Source organism: Rhinopithecus roxellana, chromosome 2 (genome assembly GCF_007565055.1).
Source record: "Rhinopithecus roxellana isolate Shanxi Qingling chromosome 2, ASM756505v1, whole genome shotgun sequence".
Lineage (NCBI taxonomy): Eukaryota > Metazoa > Chordata > Mammalia > Primates > Cercopithecidae > Rhinopithecus > Rhinopithecus roxellana.
Genome location: NC_044550.1, coordinates 118,574,872 through 118,595,432, shown reverse-complemented (window position 1 = coordinate 118,595,432; position 20,561 = coordinate 118,574,872).

The following is a 20,561-nucleotide window of genomic DNA, read 5'->3' as shown; positions in this document are numbered from 1 at the left end:
GCAACTTCAGCAAAGTCTCAGGATTCAAACCAATGTGCAAAAATTACAAGCATTCCTTCACACCAACAATAGACAAGCAGAGAGCCAAATCATGAATCAACTCCTATTCACGATTGCTACAAAGAGAACAAAATATCTAGGAATACAGCTAACAAGGGATGTGAAGGACCTCTTCAAGGAGAACTACAAACCACTGCTCAAGGAAATAAGAGAGGAAACAAACAAATGGAAAAACATTCCATCCTCATGGATAGAAAGAATTGATATCATGAATATGGCCATAGTACCCAAAGTAATTTATAAATTCAATGGTATTCCCATAAAACCACCATTGACATTCTTCACAGAATTAGAAAAACTACTTTAAATTTCATATGGAATCAAAGAAGACCCCACATAGCCAAGACAATCTTAAGCAAAAAGAACAAAGCTGGAGGCATCATGCTACCTGACTTCAAACTATACTACAAGGCTACAGAAACCAAAGCAGCATGTTACTGATACCAAAACAGACATATAGACCAGTGGAACAGAACAGAGACCTCACCACACATCTACAACCAACTGATTTTCGACAGACCTGCCAAAAACAAGCAACGGGGAATGAATCTCTTATTCAATAAATGGTGCTGGGAAAACTGGCTAGCCATTTGCAGAAAACTGAAACTGGACCCCTTCCTTACACCTTATACAAAAATTAACTCAAGATGGACTAAAGACTTAAATTTAAAAACCAAAACCATAAAAATCCTAGAAGAAAACCTAGGCAATACCATTCATGACACAGGCATGGGCAAAGACTTCATAACTAAAATGCCAAAAGCAAATGCAACAAAAGCCACAATTGACAAATGAGATCAATTAAACTAAAGAGCTTCTTCTGCACAGAAAAGGAAACTGTCATCAGAGTAAATAGGCAACTTACAGCATGGGAGAATATTTTTGCAATCTACCCATCTGACAAAGGTCTAATATCCAGAATTTACAAGGAACTTAAACAAATTTACAAGAAAAAAACAAACAACCCCGTCAAAAAGTGGGCAAAGGATATGAACAGACACTTCTCTAAAGAAGACATTTACACAGCCAACAAACATGAAAAAAAGCTCAGCATCACTGATCATTAGAGAAACGCAAATCAAAACCACAATGAGATACTATCTCACACCAGTCAAAATGGCAATTATTAAAAAGTCAGGAAATAATAGATGCTGGTGAGGCTGTGGAGAAATAGGAACACTTTTACACTGTTGGTGGGAATGTAAATTAGTTTAACCATTGTGGAAAACCATATGGCAATTCCTCAAGGATCTAGAGCCAGAAATACCATTTCACCCAGCAATCCCATTACTGGGTATATATCCAAAGGAATATAAATCATTCTGCTATAAGGACACATGCACACATATGTTTATTGCAGCACTATTTGCAATAGCAAAGTCATGGAACCAACCCAAATGACCATCAATGATAGACTGGATAAAGAAAATGTGGTACATATATGCCATGGAATACTACGCAGCCATAAAATGGGATGAGATCATGTCCTTTGCAGGGACATGGATGAAGCTGGAAGCCATCACTCTCAGCAAACTAACACAAGAACAGAAAACCAAAGAGCACATGTTCTCACTCATAAGTGGGAGTTGAACAATGGGAACACATAGACACAGGGAAGGGAACAACATGCACCAGGGCCTGTTGAGGGAGGGAGTTGAGGGGAGGGAACTTAGAGGACAGGTCAATAGGTGCAGCAAACCACCACAGCACACGTATTCCTATGTAACAAACCTGCACATTCTGCATATATATCCCAGAACTTAAAGTGAAAAATAAATAAATTAATTAATTTTTAAAAGGAAACTGCTAACTAAGACAAAAATGTGATATCACTACATACATAGATAATTGTTTAAAATAAAAAATAGTGACAGCACAAGAGTCTGGTGAGGATGCAGAGATGTTGGATCACTCATGCACTGTGGGGGGAGACATAAAATGCTACAGCTATTCTGGAAAAGTTTGTCAGTTTCTTTAAAAACTATACATGCAACTACTATACCATCAAGCAATTGCACTCCCAGGCATGTATCCCACAAAATTAAAACTTATGTTTCAAAAAAAACTATACATGAATGTTTATAGCAGAGTTATTCATAGTAACCAAAACAGGAAACAACTTAGATATCCCTCAGCAGCTGAATGATCGCACTGTGGTAAAACAATACCGTGAAATGCCACTCAGCAATAGAAAAGGAAGGAACTATTTATTGATGCACACAGAAACCTGGATGAATCTCCTGAGAGTTATGATAAGTTAAAAAAAATACACATAATTACAAGTAAACAATGTAAAAGTTACATTGTTTTCTTCTATTTATATAACATTCTTGAAATGAAAATATTATAGAAATAGAACATATTAGTGGTTGCTAAGGTTTAAAGAGGGTGTGTGGTAGGAGAGAAGTAGACGTGGCTATAAAAGGGCAACTTGATAAATCCTTGTGATGATGGAAATGTTTGGTATCTTGTCTATGTATATATATACAGATAACTTCGAGTTACAATGGCTCAATTTACGATTTTTCAAACGTTCCAATGCAAAAGTGATACTCATTCTGTAGAAGCCATATTTTAAATTTTGAATTTTGATTCAAAATCTTTATAATAACTTTATAAAATAGGCTATAAAATAGCCTATAAAATAGACTTTGTGTTAGATTATTTTGCCCAATTATAGGCTAATGTTAAGTGTTCCAAGCACATTTAAAGTAGGTTAGGCTAAGCTATGTTTTGTCAGTTAAATGTATTAAGTGCATTTTGGACTTTCTATATTTTAAATTGATGATAGGCTTATAGGGACATAACCCCACCACAGGTCGAGAAGCAGTATGTTGTAAGTTGACTACATCTACTTCAATATCTTAATTATGATAGTATACTCTAGATTTGTAAGATGTTCTCATCAGGAAACTTGGTAAGGAATTTATGGCATTTCTCTCTATTATTTCTTTTCTTTCTTTTTTTTTTTTGAGACGGAGTTTCGCTCTGTCGCCCGTGCTGGAGTGCAGTGGCCGGATCTTGGCTCACTGCAAGCTCCGCCTCCTGGGTTAACGCCATTCTCCTGCCTCAGGCTCCCCAGTAGCTGGGACTACAGGCGCCTGCCACCTCGCCCGGCTAGTTATTTTTTTTGTTTGTTTTTGTTTTGTTTTTTTGTATTTTTTAGTAGAGACGGGGTTTCACCGGGTTAGCCAGGATGGTCTCGATCTCCTGACCTCATGATCCGCCCGTCTCGGCCTCCCAAAGTGCTGGGATTACAGGCTTGAGCCACCGTGCCCAGCTCTCTCTATTATTTCTTACAACTATATGTGAATCCACAATTATTTCAAAATGAAAAGTTTAATTTAAAAAAATTTACTTGGAAATATATATATATATTACCTGAAACTTTCATCTTACCATGTGCTTCCAAGAGCTCTTTAAGGGAGAAAGTAACACAAAAATAAAAGCAATGTATTACCTACGTTTAGTATATTTTATTCATAAATATTCCTTTGCAAACATCTTATTTGTTCCCATGATGTCCAAATAAAATTATAGAAGTGGGTCATCGTTCCCATTTTAAATTTGGTGAAACAGGCAAAGATGTATAAGAATTTCCAGAATTGAAAAGGCTACTAACTTACTAAGTATATGAGACAGCAAAGCTCTTAAAATCTCTAGTCAAGAGCAAACTTGAAAGTACTAATGTCTCCATGGAAATGTCTCCGGATCATCATTGGAGGTAATCAATGGACTCTGTGTGATATTTGACTAAAAAGTTTGCTGCTAAAAATAGACTACACTATAATGTACTAAAGAGGGAATGAAAGGCAGCTGTTTCCTGAGATTTCTGTATTGGGAAGCTTTAATTCTAGCAAAGTAATAGTCATGTCAAGGACACTGCTGTGTTGTTGACAATGCTTGTCATGCAAACATACATCGTAATAAAGATCTTCCTACACCCAGTCAGCTTTGTGAATACTGAGGAAAGACTTCTCTTTAAAGTCATTCATTGTTCAAAACCTTGCATTTCAAAAGGGAAAATAAACAACATTATAAATTATTGCTCCTGAGATTATCGAACTTTGGACTGTAAACACTGGCTTCATGGCAGCCATGTGGGGACTAGCTGGACATCATATATGCCCAGTCTTAATGCTGATCTATCCTTGTGCCTTTTTACTAAACTTTAACATTAATCACAAGGAGCATTTTCAAATACGCACAAAGAATATCCAGAGCAGAAAAAACAAAGAGCTCTGTTCTAAAACTATAAAGAGCATACTGCATTCAGGCTCTACAATATATGAAAATAAATGCAACAAGACCAATTTCTTTCCAAAGAAATGTTAAATCTGAATTAATTTTAGAATGTGTAGTAATAATAGCAGCTAATATTTACTAAGCACTTACTTTGTACTAGATATTGTTCTAAGCACTTTAAATGCATTAAGATATTTAGTTCTTACCATAATCCTATGTGGTAGGTACTATTATCATCTATGTTTTATACTTGAGGAAACTGAGAGAAGCAAGATCAATAAGCTTTCTGAACCATTTGGGTGTCAATATTCAAACCTAGGCAGTCTGACACCGGAGTCTGTGATAACAACCACTAGATTAAGAGGAAGGAGAATGCCTTTCACAGCCTATTATATTTCATTTGAATGAAGTTCAAAACTGTCACAACAATTAAAAATCACCTGTCATTATGTAACCTTACTTAGCTAGAAGTTAATGAAGCACAGAAAGTGTACAGTTGTCAAATGACACAGGACACATGCTGTAATTTTTTAATCATGCACACCAAGAGCAATGGATGCAAGCTGCAAAGAGATTTTGGTTACACTAAATAGACAATTGGTTTGAAGTGAAAAACAATAACAATCACAGTACCCTAGAAAGAAACCTATGAAGCTCCAAGTGACTTCCATGCCACTCTCATCACTAAATGCACAAAGAACCTTTGTTCCTGTAAGAGTCTTCCATACCTGAATGAACAGCCCGGGGATTAAAGCCCAGTTTAGAGGCAAAAATTTATAGGGCAGATAGAGTTTTCAGATTGCTTGGATAATAATTCCACCTCTAAGAAAAAATAACTAACACAACTACACAGCTGTCTTCTCTTGGGCATCTGAATGTGCTCAAGGTTCTCTTGGGGACGTGAATGTGAGCCATTAAAAAAATAGAGGTAGTTATTTGGTATTTGAGTGAAAGAAAAAAATGGGTTCAAGAAATTGTATTAGTTTCTTATTGCTGCTCTAACAAATTACTACAAATGCAACGGGTTAAAAACAACACAAATTTATTCTTATTGTTCTGGAGGTCAGAAGGCCCACTGGGGTTCACGGAGCAAAAATCAAAGTTTTGGCAGGATTGCTTCCTTTTGGGGATGCTAAGGGGAGAATGCATTTTTTGTCTATCCCAGGGTTTAGAGACCACCTGTTGCTGAATCCCTTGGCCCATGGCCCACTTTTGGCAGTGGCATCTTTGGATCCCTGCTTCCTTTGTCACGTCTCTTTGTCATTCATTGGGCTCACCCACATAATCTAGAATTATCTCCTTATCCAAAAATTATTAATGTAATCATATCAACAAATTCTCTTTTGCCATTTGAAGTAAGCATATTCACAGTTTTGGAGGAATAAGAATGCGGACATATTTAATTGGTGACAGGTGGGTGTGGGGGGTGGTTTTTGTCCTGGCTAACACAGGCAGAGTGTAGTTGGTTAAGAGCTCAGCTCTACAACCCTCTGAGCATGTGAAATCCCACCACCAACACATACAACTGTGTTACCTCTCAGGTAATTACCTAACCCCTCTCTACCTCCCTTTCTTCATCTTGAAAAGGGGAATCATAATCATATCCCTCTCATGAATTTGAGATTAAATGAAACAATACATATAAAAAGCTTAGAGCAGTGATTGGAATATAGTAATCAGCAGAGAAATGTCATCTCTTAAGACAAGAAACAAATATAATATTTAATGTTATCTCCAAGGTAAGGAAAGCAGAAGGAGATCTGAGAAATGATTGACTTCCAAGGCTTGTGTGCTGTCCTTAGCACTACCCCAACTCCCTTTGAGAACTGGCCATTTTCTTGCAAAGTTGGTTTCTTTTTATTTATTTATTTATTTATTTATTTATTTATTTATTTATTTATTATTTTTTTATTATTATACTTTAAGTTCTAGGGTACATGTGCATAACGTGCAGGTTTGTTACATATGTATACTTGTGCCATGTTGGTGTGCTGCACCCATCAACTCGTCAGCACCCATCAATTTGTCATTTATATCATGTATAACTCCCCAATGCAATCCCTCCCCCCTTCCCCCTCCCCATGATAGGGCCCAGTGAGTGATGTTCCCCTTCCCGAGTCCAAGTGATCTCATTGTTCAGTTCCCACCTATGAGTGAGAACATGCGGTGTTTGGTTTTCTGTTCCAAAGTTGGTTTCTTACACTAATAAACTAAGACAAATTAAATCACTAAAAATTACCAGAAATAATGTTGGCATGTTTGTGGCCAGCATTGACTATTTCCAATCAACACTGACATCTTCCAAATTACTTACTCTAAAGGTCTTTTTCTCAAACAAACAAACAAACAAATAACATTTTATTGAGGTATGTTTGACATGTAAAAAGCTGTACATACTTGACATATACAACTAGATGTATTTGAAATAAGTCTACACCTGTGAAACCTTCACCAACAAGGTTACAGACACATCCTTCACCTCCAAGAGTCTCCTCTGGCCCTATTATTATTATTATTATTATTATTATTATTATTATGTGTGTGAGCTAAGAACATTTAGCATAAGATCTACTCTCTGAAAGTTTTAAGTACACAATATAGTTAACTATAGGTAACATGTTATATAGTAGATCATCAGAACTTATTTATTTTTCATAACTGAAACTTTACCTATTGACTGCTACCTCTGTATTCCATCCGCCACCAACCAGTCCCTAGTAATCATTCATCATTCTACTCTCTGCTTCTATGAGTTTGATTATTTTTAATTCCACATGTAAGTGAGGTCACACAGTACCTGCCTTTTTTTGTCTGGTTTATTTCACTTAGCATAATGTCTTCCAGGTTCATCCATGTTGTTGCAAATGGAAAGATTTTCTTCTATTTTAAGACTAAATAATATTTCATTTTATGTTTGTACCATATTTTTATATCCATTCATCCATTAATGGACACTTAGATTTCTTTCCGTATCTTAACTATTGTGAATAATGAATGCTGCAATAAAAACAGGAGTGTAGGTATCTCTTCAAGATTCTGATTTCAGTTCCTTGGGATGAATGCCCTTAAGTGGCATTGATAGGTCATCAATCTTATGTTCAATTTTTTTGTAAGAATTTGAGAGGGATTGGGGCTAGTTCTTCTAAGGTTTGATAGAATTAATCAATGAAGCCATATGGTCTTTTACGTTTATTTGCTGAGAGGCTTTTGACTATTGATGACTACTTACTTGTTATTAGTCTATTCAGATTTTCTTTTTTTCATAATTCATTCATGGTAGGTTGTAATTCTATTTTTAATTGTATGAGGAAATGCCATACTATTTTCTACTATGGCTGCAGCAATGTACATTCCTACAAATAGTACACCAAGGTTCCCTTTTCTCCACATCCACACTTGCTACCTTTTTGAAAAATATGTATAAGCTAACCTAATAGGTATGAGATGATAGTTTTCTGTGTTTTTGATTTGCACTCCCTAATGATTCATGATGTTGAGCATCTTTTCATATAACTGTTAGCCATTTGTACGTTTTAGTTTTTTTGGTTTGTTTGTTTTTGAGAAATGTATATTAAGATCCTTTGCCCAGTTTTAAAATTGAGTTATTTGAGGTTTTGGTGACTGAGTTGTAGAAGTTCTTTATGTATTTTAAATATTAACCCATTATCAGATACATAGCTTCAAAAATTTTCTTACATTCTGTAGATTGTTTTTGCATTTTGTTGATTGCTTTATTTGCTGTGCTGGAGCTTTGTAGTTTGATGCAATCTTCATCTTCAAAGAAAATTTGTTGTCAGGGATTTTGGTGTCATAGCTAAAAAATTATTGCCAAGACCAATATCAAGGTTTTTCATTAGTTTTCTTCTAGAAGTTTTATGGTTTTAAGTTTTACATTTAAGGCTTTAATTGACTTCTAGTTGATTTTTATGTATGGTGTAAGATATAGGTCCATCACAAGTGGCTACTGTGAAAAATTACATGCCAATAAGTTAAATAACCTAGGAGAAACTGATAAATTTCTAGAAATATAAAACTTACCAATACTGAATTATGAAGAACAGTAAATCTGAATAGACTAGCAACAAGTAAGAGGTCATCAATAATCAAAAGACTCCCAGCAAATAAACGTCAAAGATAATACAGTTTCATTGGTAAATGTTATCAAACATCAGAAGATTTAGCTCCAATCCTTCTCTAACTCTTCCAAAAATAATTGAAAATAAGATTCCAAACTCACTTCACAAGGCCAATATCATCCTGATAACAAAGTCAGGCAAGGACAGTACAAGAAAAAAAATTACAGCCAATATCCTTACTGAACATAGATACAAAATCCTTGAACAAAATAACAAAATCTTAGAGCTCATTTAAAAGATCACACACCATAACTAAGTGTGATTAATCTCTGGGATGAAAGGATCTTTCAACAAATGCAAATCAATAACTGTGATATGTCCAATTAATAGAATGAAAGATGAAAAGCATATGATCATCTTGATAGATGTAGAAGAAGCATTTCACAAAATTAAACATTCTTTCATCATAAAAATGCTCAACAAGTTATGTATATAAGGAGTGTACCTCAACATAAGCTACTGTATTATTCAATGGTTAGAAACTGAAAGCTTTTCCCCAAAGATGAGAAACAAGGTAAAGATGCCCACTCTTGTCACTTCTGTTCAACATATGTTGGAATTAACAGCCAGAGCAACTAGACTAAAAAAAAAAAAAAAAAAAAAAAAAAAAGACATCCAAATTACAACAAAAGTTGTCTCTGTTTGCAAATGACATGATCTTACATATAGAACACTCTAAAGACTCTACTAAAAAACTATCGTATTTGATAAATATACTCAGTAAATTTGCAGGATAGAAAATTATATGTGAAAATCAGTTGTGTTTTTATAAACTCACAATAAATTATCTGAAAAAGGTATTAAGGAAATAATCCCATTTACAATAGTATCAAAAAAATGCAGTACTTAGGAGTAAATTTAACCAAGGGGGCCAAAGATCTGTACACTGAAACTATAAAACACTGATGAAATAAATTGGGGAAGATGTAAATCACTGGAAAGATATCCTGTGTTCATGGATTGGAAAACTTGATATCATTAAAATATTCATACCATTCAAAGCGATTTACATACAAATTCAATCAATCCCTATCAAAATTCCAGTTATTTTTCACAGAAATATAAAAGCAATCCTAAAATTCATATGGATTCACAGAAGTCCTGCAATAGTCAAAGCAATTTTAAGAAAGAGGAATGAAGCTGAAGGCATCATACTTCCTGGATTTAAAGTATATTACAAAGCTATAGTAATCAAAACAGTATGGTGCTGGCATAAAAGCAGACACATATATCAATGGAACAGAATAGAGACTCCTGAAATAAACCCACACACCTACAGTCAACTAGTTTTGGAAAAGGATGCCTAGAATACAAAATTGGGAAAGGATAGTTTCTTTAATAAACGGTGTTGGAACTGTTGGATATCTAGATATTCTAAAGGTCTTTATAAGATTTTTGAAGACTTCATGAATTTTGAAAATTAAATAAATAATATTTATGCTTTAAGTATGTGATGAGTTCTAAATGAATAAACTATAAATCCACTTATCAAAAGACAATTTTTTAAAAAAGAATTTACTAAAAGGCTAAATCTCAGAACTCACTGCATTTTTCACCTTTCAAAATATATTTTAATTATTCATATTTGTACCAATTTGATTTTCTTAACTTTTGAAAGTTTTTGTTACATTTAGTTACCTCTTTCTACATACCCACAAATTTTTAATTGTTCAGATTTTTTAAATGAGAGATTCTAAGACAATTTAAACTTTTAAAAACATGTTTTCCATTCAGAGAGGTATATTTTGTAATCAGTAATGAAATTTTTAAAAAAGGAGCCAGTTTGTTATGTGGAAAAAAGCTATCATGTGGGCCCACACAAAACAAAAGGAAAAAAAGTGAGGATGCAAGGAAGAGATTCTAAATAAATAATATGATTAGCACAACAAATGTTATAGGTTAATACAAGTACAATTTCTGAAGAAAAAATAGAAGCAAATACTTGACCATTCTAAAATATTGCTAGTGTAAGACATGTACTTAGGAATAAGATAAACTATATCACATATTAAATCTTAAGTATGATGAACTAGAAGTTATCAATAAATGGCTTTAAACTATATTATGAAGCTATAGTGATCAACACAGTATGGTACCGTTGGTATGTTCTTTAAGAACTGATGAAAATAACTTTGAAATTATAAAATTGTGGACAAAAACAGCAACCAAATATTATTTGAAAGGAATCAAGATAAATAGATATATTATATGAATTGCTGAAATGTTGCTTATTAATTATGGAGTACACTACTTTGAATATTCTGTAATTAATGAGACTAAACTACTCTCTACCCCTTTATTTAAAGCCAATATAATATTTCTTAACATGCTACTATAAAGACAAAATAAAACCCTTCATTAAACTTCATAGACGTCTACAAATATTGTAAAAATCATTCCACATAATATGTTGTAAATTTATAAAAATAGTTTAATAGTTGTTTTTGCTAATTTACCAAATTGGTTATCTGACAAATTATTTTCTGTGAATTGCCTTTGGCTTACTGATCATCAGTAACTTGGTCTTTATCTATGTTATGAATACTCACAGTTTCCTTTCTTTGAGATGTTTCCATTCATTAATGTAAGGGGCTATGTGATTATCAATTTTGTGTCAACTCTAGTAGGCCACATTATCCAGATATTTTGTCAAACACCAGTCTGGATGTTACATGAAGTTGTTGTTTAGATGAGATTAATATTTAAATCAGTAGACGTTGAGTAAAGCAGATTACCTTAAAGGTCTTAAGAAAAAACAGGCTGAGATCCCTCATGAAGAGGAAATTCTGCCTCCAGACCGTCTTTGGGATCAAGATCCCATGCCATGTCTCCAGTCTGTGGGCTTATGCTACAGATTTTGAACTTGCCATCCTTCATAACCGCATGGGCTAGTTTCTTAAAACAATTCTCTCTCTCCCTCCATATATGTGTATACACACACACGAACACACACACACACACATATAAAATACACATACATATTAATAGTATAGGAACACCGTGAAAGAAAAATAAATCTTGGGGCCACAAAATCACTAAACTAAAGGGAAAAGTCAAGCTGGGACCTGCTTAGGGCAAACCTGCCTCCTACTCTATTCAAAGTCACCCCTCTGCTGACTGAGATAAATGCATATCTGATTGCCTCCTTTGGAGAGGCTAATTAAAAACTCAAATGTATACAATCATTTGTCTCTTATGTACCTATGACCTGAAAGTCCCCTCCCCACTTTGAGTTGTCCCACCTTTCCAGACCGAACTAATGTTTGTGTTACATATGTTGATTTATGTCTCATGTCTCCCTAAAATGTATAAAACCAGACTTTGCTCTAACCACCTTGGGCACAGGTTGTCAGGACCTCCTGACACTGTGTCACCATGTGCATCCTCAACCTTGGCAAAACAAACTTTCTAAATTAACTGAGACCTGTCTCAAATTATCAGGGTTTATAATGCACACATACACATATACATACTTTGGGTAAAAAGTAAAAAATGAATCCTTTTTTAACACTGGTTCTTCTAGTTTGACATGCTATGTTCCCATGCAAGATCACTAGGAAAAAAATGTTTTCATCCTCCATGTAGTAACACAAATGTATAGCTTCCTCTGATTCCCTATTCTGTACTAGGCTTTCCTGCAATTATGCTTGCAAATGAGTTTTGATTGTGCCTGCCATTTCTTGTTATGTTGACTATCTCTATCATAGACTATTACATCTTTGAAACTATATTTATGTGTCCAGGGCCTGTAGATTAATGGACGGATGGGTGGATGGATCAATAGATTAACAAAATCAGCTATCAAAATATAAATCTTGGATGTGCTCTACTACAAGACACTCTCAAAAAAAAAAAATGTAGTTCATGAGAAGTTTGAGTCCTTAAAGTTAGTGCTATTTTTTCTACATTCTAATCCCAGAGTACAGCAATTCACTTGAATGATAGAAATGCTTCTAACAATGAACTGTACTGAAAATGATTTAAAATAAAAGTCTTGTTGGACACAAAATACATACAAGTTACGTCACTGAACTTAACTCTCTTAAACATATTGCTAGACCAAAATCTGTGGGTGGGGAGGGGGTCAGTGGCACATCCTCTTACATTTTTAGTGGGAAAAAGCAACACACATTCTAAACTTTTATTACATGGGTCCAAATATAGAAGCAGTTCTATGACACAAAGTTATGGTTTCAATAAGTGTCTTGCCAGTCAGGCATGGTGGCTCACCCCTGTAATTACAGCATTTTGGGAGGTCAAGGCGGATGGATCACCTAAGGTCAGGAGTTGGAGACCAACCTGGCCAACATAGTGAAACCCCATCTCTACAAAAAATATAAAAATTACCTGGGCATAGTGGTGCATGCTTGTAGTCCCAGTTACTCAGGAGGATGAGGTAGGAATATCACTTGAACCCGGAGGCAGAGGTTGCAGTGAGCCGAGATCATCCCACTGCACTCCAGCTTGGGCAGAAAAGCAAGATTCTGTCTCAGGAAAAAAAAAAAAAAAAAAAAAAAAGTGTCTTCTCTATTTTTAACCAGACATATTTATGATGGGAAACTATGATAGTGTTTGTTTTGATATTGCTTTTTTGTGAGCTCAAGTTTCAATGAGTTTGAGCATAAAAACAGGTTACATTCAAGGGCAATGGAGTTAGACAAATATAATTTTCTGTTGATATAACTGAAGGCAAGGAATCTCAAAATCTCAGTACAGGTGGTCTGCTGTGGCATTGCTATGAAGGTCCAGGATCCTAGCAAGAGAAGAAGTATTATAGATCTCTCCACAAGAACTATTTGGCATTCATAACTAACTTTCCTAGTGAAAACTTACTATATGACAAAATAGAGAGAGGAGTAATTCCTTCTCAGCCACCTTAATTTTTAAAACAGCATCATCCTATATCTCAAGAGCTATTGGTATCACACACACACACACACACACACACACACACACACACACACAAATTTCTTGATATTCAGCTAAGAGAAAGCAGTTGTTCTATGCAAAACATTTCTATATTAACACTTTTGTACTTTACAACAACCTAACATTGTACTCTTTTTAGTTACTAAGGATCCATGCATTATGCTTATGTTTGAGCCACCTCAGAATAAGTTTTATCTCAGTAAAGAATACTTGCCATTGTTTTTAGTTTTCTGCTAGTTCAATGATTTCCGAGCATTTTGTTCCATGCACATTTTTGCAGAAAACAAAAAATATATATAATTCAAACAGATTAAAATGAATAATCTCTATTGAATGCTTTTTAGTGATAGAATTAAACTGAATATAGTCAGCCAGGCACAGTGGCTAACACCTGTAACCCCAGCAGTTTGAGAGGCCGAGGCAGGCACATCACCTGAGGTCAAGAGTTTGAGACCAGCCAAGCCAACATGGAGAAACCCCATCTTTACTAAAAGTATAAAAATTAGCTGGGCGTAGTGGCGCATGCCTGTAGTCCCAGCTACTCGGGAGGCTGAGGCATGAAAATCACTTGAACCTGGGAGGCAGAGGTTGTGGTGAGCCAAAATTGCGCCACTGCACTCCAGCCTGGGTGACAGAGCAAGACTGTCTCCAGAAAAAGAAAAAAACAAAATTAAATGTAGTCAATCCTCCTTTTCTGTGGGTTCTGTACCCCTGAGTTCTACAGCAGTCAATTAAGCCAATGTCATCCAAAATACAGTAACCCCAGGTTTCGCATGGCCAGCTTCTGGACTTGAGCATCCGTAGAGTTTGGCATATGCAGGGTGTCCTGGGATCAATCCCCTACGATTACTGCACTACCTCATTTAATCCTAAGGAGAATTTCAAAAAGTGCCTACCATTATTTTCTACTCCACTTTGTGGATGAAATTGTCTAAGACATTAATAGAGCAAAAAAATTCTAAGGTGAGAAACCTAATAACAGAACAAAAATCCTGGTATCTAAAATCACAGTATATCTGATTTCAAAGTGCTAGTTCTTAACTATCACTCTCTCTCTTCCCCTAATCTTCCCAGCAAGCACTGTATTATATCCAATTCACCTGTTTTTTTTTTCTTCTTTTTTGCAAAACCACTTTTGTGTAAGCAACTTAGGCACTGTCCTTCATTTAAAATAAAAAGTTCATCAACACAAGATTGTTCTTTAAATATACATTTAATCCATTAAGGGACTCAGTAATCTGCAGAGACCATTAGTCTTCACCAATTTTCCTTTTGAATATTTGTAATACCTTCAAAAGTTTATAATGTGTAACCAGTTTTTGGCTCTACATTAACTTGTGTGTATGAACAATTCATCTGTTGAGTGAATCCTAATCATCTCTGTAGCATACCCATTTCACCGAGGAGCTTCTAGTGCTGTGATAGACGTGAAAAAAAAGTAGAGATATTAAAAGAAAAATTCTCCCATGCATAACTTTTGCTAGGAAATAGAAGTTTGAAATAAAGTGCTAAATGGTAAATTGATCAAGACTATGGCTGAGTCTTCCATTATCTTATGCGCAAGCAAGAAAAAGGAAAATTTATAGTTTGCTCAATTCTTACAGCTGGGAAAGGAAAAATTGTAAACTAAATTGTGTTTACACATTCATATGTACTTTTCCTAGATGTCAAATGTCATTACATAAAAAAAGTTTTTTTTTTTTTTTTAAGTATTGTAATGTGCTCAAGAATCATACCAAATAGAAAAGACACTTCAGACCCAAGAAATTGGGAAAAACCGCAGAAAGAAAACACAATGGAGCTGACCTCCGTTGACCTCCAACGGAAATAGGAGTTTCTGTTGTTTGTTTGTTTTGGGAAGTACAGTTTCAGATGAAACTGTGTTAATAAAAACATTATTCTTCAGAGATTGAAATAATGAAAAATATAAGACTAAGCAAATTAATGAAAACCAAATTAGTCTATATCATAAAGAGCAGTAAATTTGGAAAAAATAAATAAGCTCTGTATGAAATTGTTACACACCTCACTATGAAGAAAGAGTTTCCCAAAGTCTCTGGATAAATAAAATAATTTCAGTGAACTAGAGAATGTCACCCGAGATTAAAAACACCTTCCTTCTTATTGCAGAAAATCTCTTAAGAAAATAGACACACACACACACACACACAGAGAGAGAGAGAGAGAGAGAGGAGAGAGAGATCATGAAAGAAAAGTCTACTTTTCTTTCAATTACTTTAGAGATTAATGAAATTAAAAATAAAATATTTACTATATACACTTTCCCTTGACTTAAACTGAAACAAAACTAAATGTGGGAACTTTGATGATCACCTTATGTGCTTTACATTAGTAGCATAAATGAAATAACTATACCAAAAGGAAAACTATTTTTCATACTAGGTAAATATTCAACTGATTGTTTTGGCAGGCTACATGTGGATGGGGCTAGGGGTAGGAGGAAGATTTTTAATGAGCAGGTAGCTCTGAAATCAACAACAAATTAAGGAAACATAAATCCTTTATAAAAACTCTTCCCACACACTTCCTCTCCTCACCACCAGTTCACAAAAGGCTGCTGTTTTTATGAGAGACACGGAGAATAAAGTCTGGAGCTGTGAAGAACTGGTTAAGTCAGAATAGGAAGGAAAGAGGCTATGAACGCAGAAGCAACTCAGCAGCGCTGACCCCAGAGGATAATTGCCAAAGAGGGTTTTTCTCAGGTAGTCTTTGTGATCCAAGGTAGTCCCTAAATAATTCTGAGAAACAAGTGTCATTTTTTTGACAAGTTCTTACTGTAGATACAACACGCAGAAGCCCCAGTCTCCTTGTTAGAGTCAAATGTGCATATTTAGTTGAAAAGAAAAAAGGGAAGACCTGTTTCCATGACTACAGTGTTAATTTACTTCTTAGCGTTGATCTTGTGCAGGATTTCTGTTTTTCTTGCTATAGTATTTTATGCATTGTTGACACTTAGGTTTGCACTAATTTTAGTGCACATTTACACTAAAAATATATAAAGTATGAATAAGTAAATAAGTATCTCTTTTTTTATTGTGTTCTTGTTCTTTTGAAATTACCCACACAAGTTGCAAAATCAAGCTAATTTTAGTCACCATTGCGTATTATCTGTACATATATACGATATTAAACAGAATATTATTCAAAAGGCACAATTTTGTATTTTGTAAGTAAAGCAGAAAATCAGTTACCTTTGAACAAATAACTTGTTTGAAAAATAAGTTGGGAAATTTACAGCAGCAGTGGCAGAAATGTTTAAAGTCTTCTCAAATCTCTCCATAAAAAGTCAAATCAGACAACAATCACGAAAACCCATATATAGCATCCACAATAAAAGTAGATGTAAAGTTGCCCACAAAATTTGAATGCTATGTGTTTGGGATCTGGGAAAAAAAATTTCCATCAGGTCAAATATATTGATACAGTTGCACCATGCAGACATCCTGGATCAAGGAGTTAGCTCATGAGGCCAGGAGTTACCGTGCTTGGGTGGTTGATTAAAATTTGGAACTAAACATAGGTGGCCTATACTGAACAAAATTAAGTCAGATTTCTTCGTTTGTTACAGAAAACGTTACCCATATGCTTATGGAGATTAGAAAGTTGGAGTGGATTTATTGCATGAGACCTGGTCTCCTGCCCATAACTATGTCCCCATTGTGAGAGCCCAGAAGACATTCTCTGCATTGATGCTTTGAAAAACACATTGTGAGTGGAACACAAAAGTGAATGGACTCTGCTACACTGTTAACATTTATACCATAAATCTTCCCCTAGCCTCCCCCAAGGAACCTCTAGTCATTTTCCCAGATGACTGTGTATTAGGGGAAGAAGTTAGGATTTGGTGATTACTTGTTGTTTGGAGCGCACTATTTTCTTGAGACCCAACACTGGCATTATTCACCTGTCAAGATTAACAGAGCTGTGTTTTATGCTCATCTCAGAGTGACCACTGTGCCTCTGCATCTACCGATGATGATTTCCCAAATTTTAGGATGCATATTTGGAATAGACATACAAAGCAACCGGCATAAGCCCACATTAGTTTCCACACTAATATAGAACCATGGGCTACTATAATATACCAGGAAAGACAAAGTGCAAGAAAGAAAAAATTGCTTCTACCTATTATAATAGTAAAGGCAAAACAATACTGTGTGTTTCTGGCAGGATTGCAGAGGTTAGTGTTAACATCCAGTTAAGTGATCTAATCACTTCTTCTGTAAAATTTGCCTTTTTGGCTGAAGCAAAACACAGATGGGTCTTGGGAAAAGAGAAAAAATTATTATAAATTTTATCAAGTGGAGATTCTAATTGCAGTATTGCTTTAGATTTATGGTTGGTTTAGTTACTGGAGAAAATCAACATATCCCCTGATACTTGAAATGCAGCCATCAATCTGTTAAATACTTTTCCCTATGAATCTTAGTACTGACAGTATACTTTCTCTGCTTTCTCACCACAGGATTATATCACTCTCCAACTCTCAGTCATAATCTAGTCTGCAAGGACTTTGATCTTCTCTTCATTTCACAGAACATCAAATTAGCGCATGTCAATGACATCATAATGATTACAGGTAGCAGTAATAATCCTAACCACTGTGGTATGATACATGTATGCCAGAGGGTTGGAACAAAATAACAGACAATTTCAAAGATGTGCAAAGATTTCTCAGTGATAATTCTAAGATCTGACTGATCTGGGGAATGCTGACATCCTTTCAAGGTAAAATACAAGTGCATCTGTTCTCTCCTGTCACAAAGAAGAGACACAATGCCTACTGAGCTACTGTGGTTTTACAGGCAATACATTTCCCAATTTGGGGTGCTACTTCCACCTATTTACTGAGTGGTCAGAACTGCTGCTAGATTTGTATGAAACCTGGACTTCAAGGAAGCACTACATCAGGTTCAGGCTGCTGTTAAAGTTACTCAGCTATTTGAGTCCTATGAAGACATTATGATGAAATATTGTAAAAGTTAAATATACTCTTACTGTATTTTTAAAGACAGCAATAACTGAATCACAACAGTGACATTTGTGATTCCGGAGTAAAGACATGTAATCCTTCCTTCACAGATTACCATTTTCTTATAAACAGTTTCTAGCATGCTTCTGGATTCTTCTACAGACTAAATGCTTGACATAGGGTACCACAGTAGGCTGAGCTGTGCATTCTGGACTGACTATGTCTGACCTATAATGACATGAAGTTGGACATACAGAGCAAAAGTCCATCATTAATTGGAAGTGACATATGTGAAACTGGGCTTGAGTAGGTTCTGAAGGCACAAGTACATTCTATGAGCTAACAGCTGAGACGTTCATGATCCCTACTCCTGTTATATTACCCACTCTGTCCCAACCCATATCTGTAGCATGGGTTGTATCCCATGACAAGTTGACAGAAGAAGATACATTACAGACCTGGTTTACAGACGGCCCTGTATGGTATGGCTGGCACCATCTGAAAGCAGAAGGCTACAGCACTCTAAACTCACTCAGGAGTGGTCCAGAGTACTGGTGAAGATCTAATTTTGCATAATGCAACTGTTTGTTCATTTTTCCTGGAAGAAGAGATGATCAGAAGAATACTATGTCCTGATCTTTGACAACTGGCTAATAATTTGGTTAAATGTTTAGAGACTTGGAAGAAGCATGATTGCAAAATTGGTTATTTGGGTGCCTGCAGAAGAAATATAGAGACATACGAATACATATAAAGAGCAACCATAAAAGAGGAGGGTCTTACTAACGAACTGAACAAGATGACCCATTTTGTTTCTTTCCCCAGTCAACCCTGCTCTTGCCCAATACTCATGGACTATGTAGCCAAAACAGCAAGGATGGAGCTTACTCATGGGCACAACAACATGTACTTTTCTCATGATGGCTGATCTAAGTGTTGGCCAATAACAGAGCTCAACAGTGAGCTCACTCTATGGCATCATTCTGTATGGGGACACTCCAGCCACTGGTTAATACATTGAATGCTTCCATCATGGAAGGGGTAGTACCTTGAATATGAATTTGCTTTCCCTGCTCATAATTCTTTCACCAAAAACTTCATCTATGGATTTACAGAAAGTCTTACTCAAAAGTAAGGTACACCACATAGCATTGTTCTCACTAAGAAATGTCTCTTTTTTCCCCTAAATAAATAAGGTATGGCAATAGACTCAGACTAATGGAATTCCCTGATTTTTTGTCATGTTGCCTATTACCCTGAAGGAGCTTACCTGATAGATTAGCATAATGCAATTCAAAGATTCTGTATCTATGCCCATTGAGTGATGATACTTTGAAAAGGGGGTTGGGATCTTGTTCTTCAGGATGTATTATGTATTCTGAATCACTGATTCTATACCAAGAAACTTCTGTTTTTTCCATATCAAGAATTTCCAGATCTGAGAATCAAGGAAAGTCAGTGGGAATACTATTCTCTTCTCACTATTAGCTCTAATGAACTACTAGCATCATTTCTTCATCCTCTTCTCAAAATTGTGGGTTCTGACAGCCTAAATGTTTTATTTCCCAAGAGAATACTTCTTTTTAAAGGAAACATCTAACTGGTTACATTTAATTGAAAGTTTAGGCTGTCACCTGGCCACATAGTACTCCTTAAGCAGCAAATCAATAGGCAATTAAGACAGAGTATTGACTGATGTGCTTTGATTCTGTCAAGGGGAACATGGGTTCCCACTACACAGAAGGAGTCAGAAGTGTGTCTATAATGTTGGGAAGTCTCCTAAGGTTCTCAGTAGTACTTTCATGACTTGTGATAAAAATCAATCAGATTCAATCAAATTTATAACTACTTTAATTTAACAGGACAGTTAATGGCACAGAACCTCCAAGAATGAAGGTTTAAGGTACTTCACCAGGCAAATAACCATGGCCAACTAGGTGATAGTTGAGAGCAAAAGAAATAAAGAATGAGAAATGGAAGAAAAATGCTACAAATATTAGGACTCCAGCTGTGACAATCTTAAAATCAAGGTTATAAAACTATACATGACAAATGACTTGCAGAAGAATTGCAAGGAAGCAGAATGAACATAAAAAGAATCTATATCAGTCAATTCAGTCAATATTCCTCCAGAGAATTTTTTTGAAGTAATAGGGGTTCACTCTATCACCCAGGCTGAAGAGCAGTGGCATAATCAT